The 6,785-nt window shown below is 44.9% G+C and overlaps 1 pseudogene; it reads left to right on the top strand.

The window, feature by feature from the left end:
- Positions 1–5,557: 5,557 nt before the first annotated feature.
- Positions 5,558–5,675, top strand: LOC124790444 (annotated as a pseudogene).
- The last annotated feature ends 1,110 nt before the right edge of the window (positions 5,676–6,785 follow it).

The raw sequence follows: 6,785 nt of genomic DNA, 5'->3' as shown, positions 1-6,785 counted from the left end.
CAAAAACAGGTTATCAAAATTTAAGTGAGTCTGAACATGGTGTTATAGTCGGCGCTCGAGCAATGGGACACAGCATCTCTGAGGTGACGATGAAGTGGGGATTTTCCCTTACGACCATTAAACGACTGTACCGTGAATATCAAGAATCCGGTAGAACAACAAATCAACGACATGACTGCAGCAGGGAAAAGAACGTGCCTGAACGGGACCAACGACAACTGAAGAGAATCGTTCAACGTGGCAGAAGTGCAACCCTCCCGGAAATTGATGCAGGTCTCAATGCTGAGCCATTAATAAGTGTCAGCGTGCGAACCATTGAACTAAACGTCATCGATATGGGATTTCGTAGCCGAAGGCTCACTCGTGTACCCTTGATGACTGCACAACACAAAACTTTACGCCTCACTTGGGTCCGTCAACACCGACATTGGACTGTTGATGACTGCAAACATGTTGCCTGGTCGGACGAGTCTCGTTTCAAGAGCGGATGAACGTGTACGGGTATGGAGACAGCTTCATCAATCCATGGACCCTGCATATCAGCAGGGGACTGTTCAGGCTGGTGAAGGTTCTGTAATGGTGTGGAGTGTGTGCAGTTGAAGTGATATGGGACCCTTGATACGTCTAGATATGACTCTGGCAGGTGACACGTACCTAAGCATCCTATCTGACCACGTGCATCGATTCATGTCCGTTGTACATTCAGACGGACTTGGGCAATTCCAGCAGGACAATGCGACACCCCACACGTCCACATCTGCTACAGAGTTGCCCCAGGAGCACTCTTCTGAGTTTAAACACTTCTGCTGTCCACCAAACACCCCAGACACAAACATTATTCAGCAAATGTGGAATGCCTTGCGACGAGCTGTTCAGAAGAGATCTCCACCGGAGTCTATGCCACGTCCTGTTGCGGCACTTCTGCGCGCTCGCGGGAGCCATACAGGATATTAGGGAGGTGTAGCAATTTATTTCGCTCTTCAGTATATATTAATGTACAATTTTAGGATACACATATCTATTTCACTTGGCAACACTGACAATTACTGGTATGGAGAAAATTGTTTCCGTGATGTGGAGTCTCATATGGAGCATGTGTGCATATGGTGCTAGGAGAGGAAGCAGAAGCTCTATCTGTATACACACATACTCCTTGCCTTCTCGTGGTGTTACCCACTGCTAAACATTTACTTATAAATAAATGTTAACCACGAAACGCACAAGAGTTATGTCTTGGAGATACTGAGGGGTAAGCAGCTTGCGAACCAGCAAACCGCGCGACATCGGAAAAAAACATCATATTTGGAGACGATGGAAGCAGTTGACAGAAACACGTCGCTCACAACTCACTAATTTACTTAAGGACAAAAGCTTTACGCAACCGATTAGCGAATTACAATATGTGCCGGGAAAGGGGGAAAGTAATTTCACGAGTTTTGCTACATGTCTAACACGGAAAAGATCGTAATTGTCTTGGTGTATGTGGAGTGAAAGAGAACCAGAGATCTACTGTAATACGTTGACCATCCTACGAGAAGAGTGATTTTTTTGGAATAAAGGGCAGCCTACGTGTTAATCCAGGGTATAGGCTATCTCCATTCTGAAGTTCAGCCAAATCCGTCCAGCCACTTCAGCGTGAAGTAACAAACATAAGCCGGCCGCGGTGGTCTTGCGGTTCTAGGCGCTGCAGTCCGGAACGGCGGGACTGCTACGGTCGCAGGTTCGAATCCTGCCTCGGGCATGGATGTGTGTGATGTCTTTAGGTTAGTTAGGTTTAAGTAGTTCTAAGTTCTAGGGGACTGATGACCTAAGATGTTAAGTCCCATAGTGCTCAGAGCCATTTTTTAACAAACATACACGCAAACTTTCGCGTTTATGGGGTACAGATGACGACATTTGATCTTATTTTCATTACACGTAGCATATAATGGTCCATGTCCATGGATCCTATTATATTTGTCAAGTAGAAGGGATACGATACTGCAAATCGCTCATTATTTTTTCCATTGCAGTTTATGAAGACCCGGTTGCAAGTAAAAGTCATACAGAAAACAAAATACCTGGTGTTCATAATTAAACTTTCCCTAGTTAACACGTTATAAAACAGAAACCAGTTATCGTACGAGTACCAAACGTAGTAGCATTAATGTCAAGGATATGGGGAAGAGAAATAATGGGAAGAGAAATAATGCAGACTCAATTCAACAGAAACACTTTTAATGTGCTGCTACAGTACATCATACCATTACATGCCGGTACTATTACTGCTCCGAAAGGGGGTCAACATGGCGCTCATCAGTGTCCAGAAGAGTCTGAAACCGCAGGATTGCATTCTGCACAGCAAAACAGAGCGTTTCCGTAGATGTGCTGGCTACCTTTCTTGATATGCTGCGCTTCGGATCAGCACATGTTCCCCTAGTAAATCCTGTCCTTCAGATAGCCCCACAACCAGAAATCACAGGGAGTGAGATCATGTAATCGTACCAGCCAAGCATTTGGAAACAATGGGCTGGTAATTAGATCGTTTCCAAACGTGTTTCGGAGAAACAGGTGAATTTCACTAGCGATGTGTGATGTGTCCTGAGGTGTTTCAAAAGTCTAATCAGGAAACATCGCGTTTCTTTACCGCTTGAGCGACGCCAGGTAAGAAATGTTAATATATATATTTATTTACTTGTAGTATGTTAAGTAGAGACATGTTATTTAAAAAGATTTTGTTTCTTTTTTTCCATGTCGAGCGTGGCAGCAAGGTGATACAGTGGGGACTCCAGACGCGGCGGACGACGAGAGCTAACCACTGTTGCTTCGTAGTCGACGGCCGGTGGCTGGAAGAACCGTTGAAACATCATGCTGACCATTATTAAAATATGTTTTATGTTTTTTTAATAAAATGAAAAGGAGTTCAATGTTGAATGTGGAATGATAAAGTTTTTAATTGGACGTCAATTAGTTATCAACTGTTAAATAAACTTCGAGTTGGAAGTTAAGACAGTCAGTTCTCTGTTGTACGACATACATCGTAAATATTACTTATGTATGAAATTTGCAAATTTTATTAAAATTTAGACTTCTTGAAGAGATTGTGGCAGAATTTTATCAGGTGGTGGACGATCTTCAATAATTAACTAGTTTAAAGTTTTATTAATGAGAAGTCGACACGTATTGACTTTTTGAAAATAATCGATACTGTGAAGTGTATTAAAATTCTGTTTTAAAACTTTATCGGAGATTGTGGACAAGAAGATCGGTTTTAAAGTGGAATATTTCGTTAAATGAAAACAAGATTGATTCTTTAGTGACATTAATTAATTATTTAAGGAAAATTAGGAGAATTTCAATTAATTCTGGCAAAGATATCAAGGAGTGTCAGACCGCACAACGAACATATAGAAACTCTGTGACTTTGTGGAACTGTCAAAAATTTATTTTACGATAAAAATTTTCTGCAACAGGGACTGATGAATTTTGCTGTGTCTATCCTTATGTTCTAGGCTGGATCTGCTACAGCTTAATGTTTTTCTTTATGGATTTTTCAAGTAACTGGGAGAAAAACTTATCACTTGATCTGCGGCGGACCGTCGATATTGGGTACACGGTTAGCCTGTTGTGAAGCCTGTTGGTTTGCAGATTGCCTTACTTTCCCCTGCTGCAGACATCGTTGCTGAGTTGCTGCGACAGGACCGGCGGTTCAGCGCAGCCCCCATCTTGCATGAAAACTGTTGAGTTTAATGCGTCTCTCTGCTGAACGACGGGTATATGATGCTTATGAAGCATATCATAATAACGCTGGCCAGTCGCACTGCACGTCTTTGGCCCTGGACGCTAACCAGTTCAGAAAAGAATGGGCTAACAATGAACGTGGCCGTGAAGCCACATCAACCTGTGACACGTTCACCATACAGAGAAACTTCATGTACAGTGACTGGAGGTGAAGTACCCCACACTCGGCAATTCTGTGTGTTCACCTCACTTGTCAGAGAAAAATGAGCTTCGTCTGTCCATAGGATGGTCCAGTCAACTTCAACCCTTGCCAGAATGTTGAAAGCTTCCTGTTTTACGATAAGGATCTTGTACGGATAGCACTTGATAATTTTCCGAAGCACTTTCCGCACAGTGGACCACGGGCTGTTCTACTCTCGTGGCACACCACGCGCACTGCCCGAAGATCGGGAATTGCGCGCAGCGTTGTCTGCTATAGCAACAGCGGTTTCATCAACCACTTGTGCTGCAACCGGTCGTAGGCTTCTTAGCGGAGCGACGCCCAGTTCTTCAGTTGATTCGAACTTCTTCATCACGCTCCGCACAGCAGGAGGAGAAAGAGGACGCGTCAGCAATCCTTTGAGCAGTCGATATTCTCGAAGTGCAATTGGAGTATTATTGTTGTTTTAATAAGAGAGATTCACGAATAGTGCCCTGCTGCTTTTGTCCAAGCTCATGTTGATATGTTGAAAAGTACACTGCGACTGGTCGGGTGAACCACGATGACTGATCAAGGCACCTGGTGGCCATAATTGGAACTAGACGATGGCATGGGAATCATACTCTGGACATTAATGCTACCAAGTTTGGTACTTGAACAATAGTTAGTTCCCGTGTTATAACGTGTTAAATAGGGAAAGATTAATTATAATCACTCGGTAAATTTTGATCTCTTCCTATCGTGCAAATTTTAACGTGACCGTATTTTCTATTTATTGACAACATGCCCCGTTACATTATTTGTAATACTACATGTATGGAGTGTGAGTGTATCTGTCTATGGTGTGTAGTGTAATATTTGTGTGGTATGGTGATGATGATCAGAGAAGGTAGAGGGTGAAACCCGATGCTGGCACATGGACCACTCCCCTCGAACAGCACCAATGTGATCACCAGGCTTAACGCCCCCATCCGATGAACAGGTCACCATCAACAGTGCCACACGACCTCACTTCAGGAGCCACTGCGGATCAGTTTGATATTTAAACCAGGATACTGGGACAAAGTCAGGTGATCACGAACTTTTCGCCACCAACTCTCTTCCTCTTGTCGGCCAAACACTGCCAGTGAAATTTTTTTCTATCTGCAGGATTCGAACTGATTTGTGCATCGGATCGAGTGCCACCTCACAAGCGTGCGTTAGCGAAATTTTTTCCCTGTTCTCTTTTTTTCACTTTTTTCGGATTTTTTCCCCAGGAAAGAGGGACCACAGTCAGCTTCAGGTTGGGTGGAGACAAGGTGGACAGGGGTCGAAACCCAAGGCCTCCTTCCCCCCTTCCCCCCCTCCCCCCCTTGTTACTGTGCTCATACCTCACATTTATATGGTACTAGGTTGGTTTATTCAAAGTTTTTATTATTTTTGTTGTTTTTTATATTTTTAAATTTTCTCTTTATTTTTGTTTATTTTTATGAACAGAAATCTTGATAGACATAAATTACACAATTCCGGGACTGAAAGGAAAACAAAATTATTCTCTAGGAAGAACACAATGACAGGAGGCTCCAGGACTCCAGAACAAGGAAAAAAAATAAAGCTATTCAGTTCCTTGACGATTTAAGACGAGGTGCAACATATTTAGGTAACGGCCTTGCCGCAGTGGATACACCGGTTCCCGTGAGATCGCCGAAGTTAAGCGCTGTCGGGCGTGGTCAGCACTTGGATGGGTGACCATCCAGGCAACCATGCCCTATTGCCATTTTTTGGGGTGCACTCAGCCTCGTGATGCCAATGGAGGAGCTACTCGAGCGAATAGTTGCGGCTCCGGTCACAGAAAACCATCATAACGACCGGGAGAGCGGTGTCCTGATCACACGCCCCTCCTATCCGCATCCTCAACTGCGGGTGACACGGCGGTCGGATGGTCCCAATGGGCCACTTGTGGCCTGCAGACGGAGTGCTGCTGCTGCAACATACTTGCAAATAAAGCTCGATTACGTGGGAGCCTCTGTCACTTGCAATGAGTGTTCACCATATATTCGCGAAAAACGCGAATTAGTCTTCGTCAGAGGGAAGATGGAAAGACCGGACGCAGAAGAACTTCAGCCGAGAAAACACTCAGCTGATGGGGTAAGGAAAGATAGTTGTCGGCGAATCCAGTGCCAGTGTTCTATGGTCATCAGTCCGCTAGAACTTAGAACTACTTAAACCTAACTAACCGAAGGACAGCACACAACACCCAGCCATCACGAGGCAGAGAAAATCCCTGACCTCGCCGGGAATCGAACCCGGGAACCCGGGCGTGGGAAGCGAGAACGCTACCGCACGACCACCTGCCTCAAGAAATGGTGACTGACCCCGTCTAATGCCTTATTAAAGTCATTAAAAAGCAAGGCTCTACAGACAGAAGTCGCTGCAGCCTCCGAGACAACGTTGCCGCATTCGACAGGCCCACAGCTTTGGTGAACAGCTGGAATTTTCTCTAGCAGTATCGATAAACGGCTTTTAACAGCCCGGACGACAGTTTTGTAATCGAACTTAAGTAGTATTATAGGGCAAATTTATCAGTGTCTGGACGTCCGGTTGTCTTCGGAACTAGAACGATTTTACCAACCTTGACGGGATCAGGGATCAACACCCCCTTCCTCCCCCCCCCCCCTCCGGGAGAAGCCAAAAATGTGCATAAAATTACTTAGCAATGCAGTGTAGTACCGGCGATTTTTCCGATAGTGAATCAACAACAAGGCGAGACATACCGTCGTGAGTAAAGTCACTTAGCCGCGCGGGATTAACCGAGCGGTCTGAGGCGCTGCAGTCATGGACTGTGCGGCTGGTACCGGCGAAGGTTCGAGTCCTCCCTCGGGAATGG

The sequence above is a fragment of the Schistocerca piceifrons genome, chromosome 3 (assembly GCF_021461385.2).
Source record: "Schistocerca piceifrons isolate TAMUIC-IGC-003096 chromosome 3, iqSchPice1.1, whole genome shotgun sequence".
Taxonomy (NCBI): Eukaryota; Metazoa; Arthropoda; class Insecta; order Orthoptera; family Acrididae; genus Schistocerca; species Schistocerca piceifrons.
The sequence above is the reverse complement of the archived record's forward strand: the minus strand, read 5'-3'. Positions and strand labels throughout refer to the sequence as shown.